We start from the raw sequence: 14,006 nt of genomic DNA on the forward strand, positions 1-14,006 counted from the left end.
CCAACACGCCGGATTGTAGTCAGCTGGAGGCGTGTTTTAATGAAATTAAACAATGGATGTCCGCTAACTTTTTGCAACTCAACGCCAAGAAAACGGAAATGCTGATTATCGGTTCTGCTAGACACCGACATTTGTTTAATAATACCACCTTAACATTTGACAACCAAACAATTACACAAGGCGACTCGGTAAAGAATCTGGGTATTATTTTCGACCCAACTCTCTCGTTTGAGTCACACATTAAATATGTTACTAAAACACAGCTTTCGACACTGTAAATCACAGTTTTGATGACAAAATTAAAAAAATGTAATGTATGAAAACAAACTGTAAATTGGTTTAAATCATATCTTGAATTGCGACAACAATGTGTTCAAATAAATGGTGTAAAATCAGACGTAATAAAGTTGTGATTTGGGTGTGCCACAATGATCTGTTTTGGGCCCGCTGCTTTTCAGTAGGAATGATACTCGAAACCAGTTTTCCCGGTTGTTCGATAAGAAAAGAACCGAGTCCTCGGACTGGAATCCCTTTTTGAGAACCGGTACCCGTTATCGAGACCACTATAGTAAAGAAAAAGAGTTGGTTCTTTATTCGAATCCCTCGTAACGAATCCCATCCCGACAAGAAATGCCCCTTGAGACATCATAAGAATTTACGTCACGTAGCTCAGTCATTAGGCGCAGATAGGGAAAGCAGGAAAAACAATGGAATAATAAAGTTCAAAACAAAAGGTATAATCCAATGAATAACTTTACTGAGAGATTTGAGCAGGGTACAAACACATGACGAACACTTTTACGACCAACCGGAAACATAGCAACCAGGCTAGCAACGCACCTCCTTTACGGCAGCTGTCACAACGTTCTTAAAACAACCGCAGCACATACATATATATACAACGCATTTCCCTTTTTTAACTTTTATTTTTCTTTCCTTGTAAACAAAACAAAATCACACTGTATATGTGTTGTCTGTCTAATTATAAATAATGCAGACGCGGCGTGTTGGCTGAGTTCTTGACGTTTACTTTCACGGGTGACGACATGCAACAACACTTTTCGGGGCTACCGCGCATGCTCGTCACTCCCGTTGCATGCTGGGTAGTGTAGTTGTTATATTCCCTAGCTCATAACATCACATCTTTCCCCCTATAAAGAAAGATTTTAACTCAATAAAGTGTATTTCTTTTTTTAGCTTTAACTTTTCATTTTTTAGCATTGTAACCACATTTGCAAAGAACTTTTCTCTTCATAGAATTTTCTTTCAATAAAGAAATAAAGTGCAAAAATGTCAAAGCATCATAACAAACAGTTATGTCAAATAGCAGCAGAAGTGCACTTTTTGGAGAGCTGTATTATTTTCAGTAGTGATCACAGAGACAGCTTGTTTTTGTGTTACTGTATATATTTGTTTTTCTGAAAAATCCCATTTAATATACTTTGGATAACAACAGTCAATGTTTTTTTTTTGTTTTTTTTTTTTTTAGGGGGGTAACAGTCAATATTTATTTATTTATTAGATTTTATTTTTTTCTTATATAATAAAAGTGTGCTTTTGTTAAACCAAATATTGTGTTTTTTTCCATATACAACAACCTATCTGGACTCGATAAGAGAATCGATAAGGAATCGGTTCGATAAGAGGATTCGATAATAGGCTCCAACTCGATAATTTCTTATCAAACATCATCCCTACTTTTCAGTGTATATATATAAATGACCTCCCCAATATTTGCACAAATACTATATGCCAAATGTATTCAGATGATATAATAATTTACACTACCGTTCAAAAGTTTGGGGTTACCCAAACAATTTTGTGGAATAGCCTTCATTTCTAAGAACAAGAATAGACTGTCGAGTTTCAGATGAAAGTTCTCTTTTTCTGGCCATTTTGAGCGTTTAATTGACCCCACAAATGTGATGCTCCAGAAACTCAATCTGCTCAAAGGAAGGTCAGTTTTGTAGCTTCTGTAACGAGCTAAACTGTTTTCAGATGTGTGAACATGATTGCACAAGGGTTTTCTAATCATCAATTAGCCTTCTGAGCCAATGAGCAAACACATTGTACCATTAGAACACTGGAGTGATAGTTGCTGGAAATGGGCCTCTATACACCTATGTAGATATAGCACCAAAAACCAGACATTTGCAGCTAGAATAGTCATTTACCACATTAGCAATGTATAGAGTGTATTTCTTTAAAGTTAAGACTAGTTTAAAGTTATCTTCATTGAAAAGTACAGTGCTTTTCCTTCAAAAATAAGGACATTTCAATGTGACCCCAAACTTTTGAACGGTAGTGGATGTGGCAGCCGACACCCCTCAACAGGCTTCAGAGATATTAAACAGACAGCTTGCTGAAATAGCAACATGGCTTCAAAATAACTGTTTAACCCTAAAGTATAACAAAACAGTCTCAATGTGTTTCTCTTTGAAAAAACAATCCATCCATCCATTTTCTTCCGCTTATTCCCTTCGGGGTTACGGGGGGCGCTGGAGCCTATCTCAGCTACAATCGGGCGGAAGGCGGGGTACACCCTGGACAAGTCGCCACCTCATCGCAGGGCCAACACAGATAGACAGACAACATTCACACTCACATTCACACACTAGGGCTAATTTAGTGTTGCCAATCAACCTATCCCCAGGTGCATGTTTTTGGAGGTGGGAGGAAGCCGGAGTACCCAGAGGGAACCCACACAGTCATGGGGAGAACATGCAAACTCCACACAGAAAGATCCCGAGGCCGGGATTGAACTCACGACTACTCAATACCTTCGTATTGTGAGGCAGACGCACTAACCCCTGTTCCACCGTGCTGCCCGTAGAAACAATCATTAAATGAAATTCAAGTTCAATGTTGACCTGAATTTCGTTGAAGAAACAATCATTAAATGAAAGTCAGGTCAACATTGAACAAAAAGAAATAGAGCAGGTAAAGGAATTTAAATATCCATTCATCCATTTTCTACCGCTTGTCCCTTACGGGTCGCGGGGAGTGCTGGAACCTATCCTAGCTGCACACGGGCGGAAGGCGGAGTACACCCTGGACAAGTCGCCATCTCATCGCAGGGCCAACACAGAGACAGACAATATTCACACTCACATTCACACACTAGGGACAATTTAGTGTTGCCAATCAACCTATCCCCAGGTGCATGTCTTTGGAGGTGGGAGGAAGCTGGAGTACCCGGAGGGAACCCATGCAGTCATGGGGCGAACATGCTCACTCCACACAGAATATTGGGTGTTATTTTGGACTTAAGCTAAAATTTGACGGCCATATCATAAAAATTACTAAGACTATAAAAATAAATATAAACTGTTTCAGGAGTATTAGACCTTGTTTATCTGTTCAAGCTACACAAGTTTACATACATGCAATGATTTTATCCCATATGTCTTATCGTGCCATGGTCTGCCACTGCCATATTACCCAAAAATATAACATGAGTTTTGATCATTTTATAAACTTCTCATTTTTAAAAGCTATTTTTAAGTGTCTTAAAGGCCTACTGAAATGATTTTTTTTAATTTAAACGGGGATAGCAGATTCATTCTATGTGTCATACTTGATCATTTCGCGATATTGCCATATTTTTGCTGGAAGGATTTAGTAGAGAACATCGACGATAAAGTTCGCAACTTTTGGTCGCTGATTTAAAAAAGCCTTGCCTGTACCGGAAGTAGCTTGACGTCGCAGGTTGAAAGGCTCCTCACATTTCCCCATTGTTTACACCAGTAGCGAGAGCGATTCGGACCGAGAAAGCGACGATTACCCCATTAATTTGAGCGAGGATGAGAGATTTGTGGATGAGTAACGTGAGAGTAAAGGACTAGAGTGCAGTGCAGGACGTATCTTTTTTCGCACTGACCGTAACTTAGGTAAAAGGGCTCATTGGATTCCACACTTTCTCCTTTTTCTATTGTGGATCACGGATTTGTATTTTAAACCACCTCCGATACTATATCCTCTTGAAAATGAGATTAGAGAACGCGAAATGGACATTCACAGTGACTTTTATCTCCACGACAATACATCGGTGAAGCACTTTAGCTACGGAGCTAACGTGATAGCATTGTGCTTAAATGCAGTTAGAAACAAAAGAAATAAGCCCCTGACTGGAAGGATAGACCGAAGATCAACAATACTACTATCAGGAGACACCGAACCAAACACTGGACCTGTGACTACACGGTTAATGCTGTGCCGCCTGTCAAAGCCTAGCAATGCTGTTGCTAACGACGCCATTGAAGCTAACTTAGCTACGGGACCTCGTCAGAGCTATGATAAAAACATTAGCGCTCCACCTACGCCAACCCTCATCTGCTTATCAACACCCGTGCTCACCTGCGTTCCAGCGATCGACGGCGCGACGAAGGACTTCACCCGATCATCGATGCGGTCGGCGGCTAGCGTCGGATAGCGTATCTGCTATCCAAGTCAAAGTCCTCCTGGTTGTTTTGCTGCAGCCAGCCACTAATACACTGATCCCACCTACAGCTTTCTTCTTTGCAGTCTCCATTGTTCATTAAACAAATTGCGAAAGATTCACCAACACAGATGTCCAGAATACTGTGGAATTTTGTGATGAAAACAGAGCTGTTTGTATTGAGATACAATGTGTCCGAATACTTCCGTTTCAACCATCGACGTCACGCGCAAACGTCATCATACATAGACGTTTTCAACCGGAAGTTTCGCGGGAAATTTAAAATTGCACTTTATAAGTTAACCCGGCCGTATTGGCATGTGTTGCAATGTTAAGATTTCATCATTGATATATAAACTATCAGACTGCGTGGTCGGTAGTAGTGGGTTTCAGTAGGCCTTTAATGGATTAGCCCCTAATGTGATGTGTAAAGAAAGACAAAGATACAGTAGTGAAGGTGTGCAGACTGGAGCTGCAGTCGGTGGGACCTGTAGAGTGAAAATGTGCCAGACCACTCTGGGTCAGTCTGCGTTCTCAGTGAAGGCCTCACATCTGTGTAACTCTTTGCCACTGGAGTTAAAGTCACTGTCGGACATTAAACTTTTCTCCACAAGCTGAAAAATGGAAAATCAGAAGTGAGAGCACTAAAACTGGGTGTAATATGGACAAATGAGGCCAATTATTTTAATGTATTTTTATTTGTACTTGTCTTAATCTTTTTGCATGTGATTTTCATTTTTCTCAACTTTTCTTTAAAAGCCTAACCAGGGACGAGGGTTGCAAAATAGCCTGTGGCTAGAATTCCTATGTACAAACCCCAAAACCAGTGAAGTTGGCACGTTGTGTAATTCGTAAATAAAAACAGAATACAATGATTCGCAAATCCTTTTAAATTTATATTCAATTGAATAGACTGCAAAGACAAGATATTTAATGTTGGATCTGAGAAACGTTTTTTTTTTGTTGCAAATAATCATTAACTTAGAATTTAATGGCAGCAACACATTGCAAAAAAGTTGGCCAAGGGGTATTTTTACCACTGTGTTCAGTGTTTCCCATAAACTGCCAAGATACCTGTGGCGGTGGGGGCGTGTCTATGGGCGTGGTCACCATGACATCATCAAGTAATTTGCATAATTTACTACAATGATATGATTTTCTCTAAAAAGGCTCAAAAAATGTATACTTACTAATGAATAATAACAGTTTTGTTTTAAACGTCCATCCATCCATTTTAAAATATAATTACAACACTTTATGTACGTATTTATATACAGATTTGAACAATAAGTTATTCACTGAAATATATTTATTAATTGTGGTTCTTACAAAAAATATATCTTATAAAATATAAAAGCTAAAATGTCTCTTAAAGCTCTGCCCCTTTAATTAGTGCATACTAAATAATTTAACTTTAGCCTACTACTACAACCATATTATTTACCAGCAACATAAAGTGAAACAGAGGCAGAGGTGTCCTTCCACAGTCAGTAACAAATAAACAGAAAACAGTAGTGGTCAAATACAAATAAGGCAACAAGAGAAGTATCCTACACTTCTTCTCTTTTGTAAAGTAAATTTGAACAGCCTATATGGGCATTTACATCAACTATATGATTTGCCTGAAAAGCTGGACAGGACCAAAAAAATAATAATAATAATAATTTTTTAAATTTTATTTGTGGCGGACGTAATTCTTTCGTGGCGGGCCGCCACAAATAAATGAATGTGTGGGAAACACTGGTGTTACATGGCCTTTCCTTTTAACAACACTCAGTAAACGTTTGGGAACTGAGGAGACCAATTTTTGAAGCTTTTCAGGTGGAATTTTTTTCCCATTCTTGCTTGATGTACAGCTCAAGTTGTTCAACAGTTCGGGGTCTCCGTTGTGGTATTTTAGGCTTCATAATGCACCACACATTTTCAATGGGAGACAGGTCTGGACTACAGGCAGGTCAGTCTAGTACCCCCCCCCCCATTTACTATGAAGCCACGCTCTTGTAACACATGGCTTGGTATTGTCTTGCTGAAATAAACAGGGGCGTCCATGATAACTTTACTTGGATGGCAACATATGTTGCTCCAAAACCTGTATATACCTTTCAGCATTTATGGTGCCTTCACAGATGTGTAAGTTACCCATGCCTTGGGCACTAATACACCCCCATACCATCACAGATGCTGGCTTTTGAACTTTGCGCCTATACAAATCCGGATGGTTCTTTTCCTCTTTGTTCCGGAGGACACGACATCCACAGTTTCCAAAAATAATTTGAAATGTGGACTCGTCCGACCACAGAACACTTTTACACTTTGCATCAGTCCATCTTAGATGAGGTCGAGCCCAGCAAAGCCGGCGTCGTTTGAGTGTTGTTGATAAATGGCTTTGGCTTTGCATAGTGGAGTTTTAACTTGCACTTACAGATGTAGCGACCAACTGTAGTTACTGACAGTATTTTTTTAAAGTGTTGCTGAGCCCATGTGGTGATATCCTGATGTCACTTTTTGATGCAGTACCGCCTGAGGGATCAAAGGTCACGGGCATTCAATGTTGGTTTTCGGCCTTGCAGTGATTTCTCCAGATTCTCTGAACCTTTTGATGATATTACGGACCGTAGATGGTGAAATCCCTAAATTCCTTGCAATAGCTGGTTGAGAAATGTTGTTCTTAAACTGTTGGACAATTTGCTCATGCATTTGTTCACAAAGTGATGACACTCACCCCATCCTTGTTTGTGAATGACTGAGCATTTCATGGAAGCTGCTTTTATACCCAATCATGGCACCCACCTGTTCCCAATTAGCCTGTTCACCTGTGGGATGTTTCAAATAAGTCTTTTTTGCCACTCGTGCCAGCTTTTTTGAAACATGTTCCAGGCATCAAATTCCAAATTAGCTCATATTTGCCAAAAAAAAACATAGGCATCAAATTCCAAATGAGCTAATATTTGCAAAAAACCCAAAGTTTTCCAGTTAGAACGTTAAGTATCTTGTCTTTGCAGTCTATTCAATTAAATATAGGTTGAAAAGGATTTGCAAATCAATATGGGTTATGTATTTTACATTGGTTACCTATGGGTAGCAATGTTTAATTGTACTGTCCCTGTCAAATAAATAAATAAAAATAACAAAATTACTCATAATTTTCGCGAAGAAAAGGGGGTCGGGGCTCTTTTTGTCGTTCTCGGTCACAAATGGCTGTCAAAGTGTCCTAACTTTTCGGATTATATCCTCAGCCATCTACTTTCCAGGTGAGAGGCATGATTTGTGATCTACAATAAGCTTCCAAGGAGCAGGGAAGCGAGAAAGCAGCTGACCACTCGATGATGTAAATGTGGAGAGACACGGAAGTTATCACGTCACCGCTGTAAATAGTTTGTCTGCGTTAGCATTATTATATATTCATGTCACAAATGTAAATGGAGTATTGTTGGCACTTTATGAATGGTTATTTATTTGATTTGATGGGCGGAATAGAGGACCTCCCACTGGCCCTTCTGTTAGCGGACTTTCATTTGTTTTTAATATTTAGAATGCACACAAAAAAATCCATCCATCGTCTTGTTTTTCATAATGATTGTGAACGATAGGTAACATTCCCCAAAAAGTGCAGTTTCTCTTTAAATGTTGCCCTCCATATAATTCAATGTGGTCTATCACATCATTTAATGTTGTCGGTCACATCATGTAATGTTGCCCGCCATGTCATTCAGAGTGGTCTACCCCATCATTTGATGTTGTCTGTCACTTCATGTAATGTTGCCCACCATGTCATTCAATGTGATCTATCACATCATGTAATGTTGTCCGTCACATCATGTAATGTTGCCCGCCATGTCATTCAATGTGGTCTATCACATAATGTAATGTTGCCCGCTATGTCATTCAATGTGGTCTATCACATCATGTAATGTTGCCCGCCATGTCATTCAATGTGGTCTATCTTATCATGTAATGTTCCCCGCCATGTCATTCAATGTGGTCTATCACATCATGTAATGTTGCCTGTCAGATCATGTAATTTTGCCCACCATGTCATTCAATGTGGTCTATCACATCATGTAATGTTGCCCCGCTATGTCATTCAATGTGGTTGTTCACATCATTTATTGTTGTCCGTCACATCATGTAATTTTACTCGCCATGTCATTCAATGTTGTCCTTCACTTCATGTAATGTTGCCCGCCATGATTCATTGTGGTCTATCACATCATGTAATGTTTCCCGCCATGTCATTCAATGTGTTCAATCACATCATGTAATATTGTCCGTCACATCGTGCAATGTTCAATGTGGCCCACCATGGCCTTTAATATGTACTGCCACATATTTCAATGTGGTATGTAGGTAGTACATTTTTTTTGTACGTTTTAAATAATGACACAATGCATTATTTACTTAAGTGAGCTTTTGTTTTGTGACACACGAGACACATTTAATTACATTTCACACATTTAATACCTTTTTAAACATACACATTTTTTAAGTTAAGCTTTATTAAAATGTCTTAAGGTTAGGTTTAGACAAAGCCAAAAAAAAACAGTTCGGAATTGTAGGCCAAAATATTGCAACCCTTTTTTTAAATCATTTAGTTGTCAAAGGTTTCTGGTGTGCGCTTGAGACAACGCCCATCGACAGCTTATTCGGGCATACAGGCAATTTTTTACTAGTTTAACTTCTAAAGTTATTGTGAGCATAAATACATGAATTTGTTCTCTGAAGCTACTATTGTTAACATATGCTTAAACATTTGTGACCTACAACAACTACAATTGACCCTCCTCAGTGGGAGGTGTTGAATAGACCTGAAAGCATCGCTGCCAGCCTCGTTCCAATCAATAGGCCGTCCACGCAGCTCCATGCTTGACTGACAAGAAGCAGTGCGGCAAAAAGGGTGGGGCCGACGCCTCCATTCATTCCGTTTCCGCCTGCAGTTACCAGACGAAAACACTTGGCGTCGTCTTGGTGTTAAGCATTTATTTGAGAGTTTAAATGTAAATGAGCCTGTTTTTTTCATGTCAGTAATGGCCTGTGGAAAGTTGCAATATGTGCACTCACACTGCCGCCATCTGTGATCTCCTCGTCCCTGAAGGGCTGCAAAGTCCTGCCTACCAACAAGATGAGAGTTGCCAAATGTCAAGACCACTATGTTCAAGGAGTGCAACCATCGGTTGGGGACGGAGGCATCTTTTTTTATATGAATGCTACTCATTCCTGTCTTCAGATGGACTGTGTTGACCATGCTTCTTTGAGGTTCATCACAAACTGGAGCCATGACACACCACTGTGACTTGTAATCTGGGGTGGGATGGCCTTCTCTGTCCACTAGGAGACAGTGTCAGTGGTACACTTTTATTTACAAGGCTCTTCTGGGACTAAGAGAGAGCTCAAAATTCACATTTCAGGACATAAAAGTAGCATTAAGATTTGTCATATAAAATTGTCTGTAGCAAGACACTATAATAGTGCTGGACCCGATATATGTTCATTGAGGTCTCAGGGTTTGGAAGAAGTGAAACCTTTGAAGAGGGGCAGATAGAGAAAAAAAAATTCTGCAACGTGAAGCATTTTGGATACACATGTTGCAAACGGAGTACCCTAAAGGGATGAACGAGGAGTTGCTTTTGGGATGTTTTCTATAATGGTTTTCCATGAAGTTTTCTATATGCATATCATGTATTTCATATAGATGTCTTGATGTTGGGCTTCAGGTTGGTGCTTCATTTTGGTACTTTATTAGTATTATATTATATAGAGAGGGAGCTATAGCTATTCTTGGGCTTTATTTTTTTCACTGTGTTGATGAGCTATGTCTCCTTATATTATAATGGTTGCCCACACATTTTTGTATTGCTTTATTTATTTTCCTATGATACTGTACTGAGTCTTTGATTTATTTTGTACAATTTTCCATTTTGTCTATTATGTGTGCACTTTCATTTTTGAAGTTGTTCTTGATTTATTGTTATGTCAATTGATTGACCACAGCTGTGACTATTTAAGCGCATCACTTCCTGTTAAACTTTTTCTTTAGGTACACTTTTTGCCATGCACCTCTTTATTTGTGTTAAGTTTTTTTGGAGAGTGCATGTTTTTCCTGTATTTTGTACTTCTGGGACTATTGCCTATTTGTACATTATTTCACAGAGAAATACGAACTCCTATGCACTGAGACCCAAAAGCTGTTGCTTTCTGTCCCTTTTCCTTGCACTGAGCTGGGGAAAAAAGCTTTTTTCTATGCAGCTCCTTGTGCTTGGAACATCTTACAAAGAGACTGAATATGTATCCTTAAATGCTTTCAAATGTAAAGTGAGATAATTTGAAAGAGCCTCAGTTATCTGTAACTGTTTTACCTACTCAGTGGCCTAGTGGTTAGAGTGTCCGCCCTGAGATCGGTAGGTTGTGAGTAGGGCTGGGCGATATGGCCTTTTATTAATAGCTCGATATTTTTAGGCCATGTCACGATACACGATATATATATCGATATTTTGCCTTAGCCTTGAATTAACACTTGATGCATATAATCACACCAGTATGATGATTCTATGTGTCTACATTAAAACATTCTTGTTCATACTGCATTAATATATGCTCATTTTAAACTTTCATGCAGAGAGGGAAATCACAACTAAGTCAATTTAGCAAAACTGTATTTATTAAACAGTTATTAAGCAGTGGCACAAACATTCATCCATCCATCCATTTTCTAACGCTTATTCCCTTCGGGGTCGCGGGGGGCGCTGGAGCCTATCTCAGCTACAATCGGGCGGAAGGCGGGGTACACCCTGGACAAGTCGCCACCTCATCGCAGGGCCAACACAGATAGACAGACAACATTCACACTCACATTCACACACTAGGGCCAATTTAGTGTTGCTAATCAACCTATCCCCAGGTGCATGTCTTTGGAGGTGGGAGGAAGCCGGAGTACCCGGAGGGAACCCACGCAGTCACGGGGAGAACATGCAAACTCCACACAGAAAGATCCCGAGGCCGGGATTGATCTCACGACTACCCAGGACCTTCGTATTGTGAGGCAGACGCACTAACCCCTCTGCCACCGTGCTGCCCACAAACATTCATGTAATTTCAAAACAGTGCAAGATTGTCAGATACATTTTAAAACCAGCTATTAGTGCACTTTTATGCATGATGTCACTAAGATGCCATATCAAAACAACACTAAATTAAAGTGCACTTTTTGTACAGAACACCACTACAATAGTTTAAAACAAATAAAGTGGACTTTTTTGCATGATGTCACACAAGATATTTCAATAACTGTCAAATAAAAATGAGCTGCATAATAGGAAATCAAATAGTGTATGTCCAATATTGCAGTCTAATGAATGAGAATCAAATTATTACAGTTGCATACTACTATTTACAGATACGTCTCCAAGGCAGAAGTGTGTTTGAAAGTATCCAGTAACAAATGTGTTACTGGGCTGTCACAAGTATATGAATGAATGGAAAATACTACACTGAGCTGCTAATAACTGTCCTGTACACTTGTTATACAGTATTTAGTTTTCATACACTTCTCCGTCTCATTTGCAAGTATGCATTCATTTTAGTTTGTTGTAGATTTGTTGCCGTCGTGGGGAAATATTATTTGCCATTGAGTTGAATGTCCAGTGTTGAGCCCTACAATATGTTTATACTGTAAGTATTGTATTTAGAGCCCTACAATGTGTTTATACTGTAAGTATTGTACTTATAGCTGTTTGAAACATGCATCATAGTTGTAGTTTTGATTCCCAAATTTGGAGGTGTGTTATATAATGCTCATCAGTAGCATGTATATGGTATAGCCAATGTAAGTTAGCGTCAAGCTAGTGCTTTTTGAAAAGTGGAACCTTATTTTTGATCGCTTTCTATCAGGCATATGTGTTTTGTTGGCATATGCAACATTACTTAAAGGCAGTCCGTTATGAATACGCCCGTTTGCTTGCCAAGTTCCTGAGCTGGTGCCGAGTCTGCAACTGGATGTGCCACAAATGTATCGTTGAGTTTACGTGTATCGGTACTCTGTACTACCGACAGGATTCAGTCAATACCTATAGAGGACCAAATTTGGTACCTGTGCCTATTTTCAACCACTTAAGTGTAGTTTCCAAACAATCTCTGTCCACACTGAAGCACATTCATCAGTTGTCAAACACATTTTGTCCAATCCCAGGCCCGAAAAGCAGCCACAGCTGACTTAGTGGCAAAAAAATGCCTATGTACGTCAAAACAGTGATATATCAGGTGTACACTGATGTTCATTATCTTTAAAATCAGTGCAGACTTAAACGGAGACCATGAAACATGACTGTTACATGGGGGGACGGCGTGGCGAAGTTGGGAGAGTGGCCGTGCCAGCAAGCTGAGGGTTACTGGTTCAATCCCCACCTTCTACCATCCTAGTCACGTCCGTTGTGTCCTTGGGCAAGACACTTCACCCTTGCTCCTGATGGGTCCTGGTTAGCGCCTTGCAAGGCAGCTCCCGCCATCAGTGTGTGAATGTGTGTGTGAATGGGTGAATGTGGAAATACTGTTAAAGCGCTTTGGGCTCCTTAAAAAGGGGTAGAAAAGCGCTATACAAGTACAACCATTTACCATTTACATCATGGCGTGCATTTCTTATGACACAAAGCAAACCGTATTTAAAAGTACCATCTTTTTCATACTATGGAACGCCTCAGTATATAAGCCGCACCCACTAAATTTTAGGGAAAATAAATATTTTTCCATACATTAGCCGCACCGGACTATATAAGCCGCAGATATAAACGTTGCGAAATTAGTTATTTACACAAAGATTCTGTAAATGTTTATTTACATACCTTAATTGTTTGCAAACGGTGTCCGTAAAACGGATGATTAAAACAAAACAGAAGTCATCGTAGCATCGTCGTTGCCGAAGCTAGCTCTCCAATCAGCTAAACACACTCAATAACTCCACGGTGACGTTTTGGTGAATTTACTGAGGAACTTGTGAAACTGAAACAATACAAAAAGAATGCCATTGTAAGCTAATAATACTAAAACAGACACTCGTAAACGTGTTCACATATTATCTAATGCTAACAACGCTAGCATCATTACATCACGATACAATCACATACAAATATGCATGAAAACACTACTACAGACATTACACATGGGACGCTTTAGTAGGTAATATCAGTTTTAGTTATATTGTAAAACTTACAAACGTTGCTTGGAGTTACGAATGATGAATCGTTACAAGTGGAAAGGCTGTGGACGGCTCGAAGACTGAACGGCACTTTTACTTCTGGTTGAAAGCAGTAAATGGAAGGACACTGCAGTACCTGTAGTGAACAAATTCATCCAAAAGATCACACCATAGCATAAACCATAAAAAACCTTCTCAGTGTATTTGCTTGTTTTTTTTTTTTTGGAAAACATTTTGTATTACGGCCGTAAGTGGAAAACAAAATCCATAAATTAGCCGCACCGTTTTATAAGCCACAGGTTTCAAAGTGTAGGAAAAAAGTAGTGGCTTATCGTCCGGAATTTATGTTTGAAATTAAATGTTTCCCGTTTGCGTTATTTTTTT

The 14,006-nt window shown here is 39.4% G+C and overlaps 1 protein-coding gene across 1 annotated transcript in view; it reads left to right on the plus strand.

Moving 5' to 3' along the window:
* LOC133646713 (eukaryotic translation initiation factor 2-alpha kinase 3-like) overlaps window positions 1–14,006 on the plus strand; it is an 82,437-nt gene that overhangs the window by 20,624 nt on the left and 47,807 nt on the right. The window lies entirely within an intron of this gene.

This window comes from Entelurus aequoreus, linkage group LG03 (assembly GCF_033978785.1).
Source record: "Entelurus aequoreus isolate RoL-2023_Sb linkage group LG03, RoL_Eaeq_v1.1, whole genome shotgun sequence".
NCBI classification, from domain to species: domain Eukaryota; kingdom Metazoa; phylum Chordata; class Actinopteri; order Syngnathiformes; family Syngnathidae; genus Entelurus; species Entelurus aequoreus.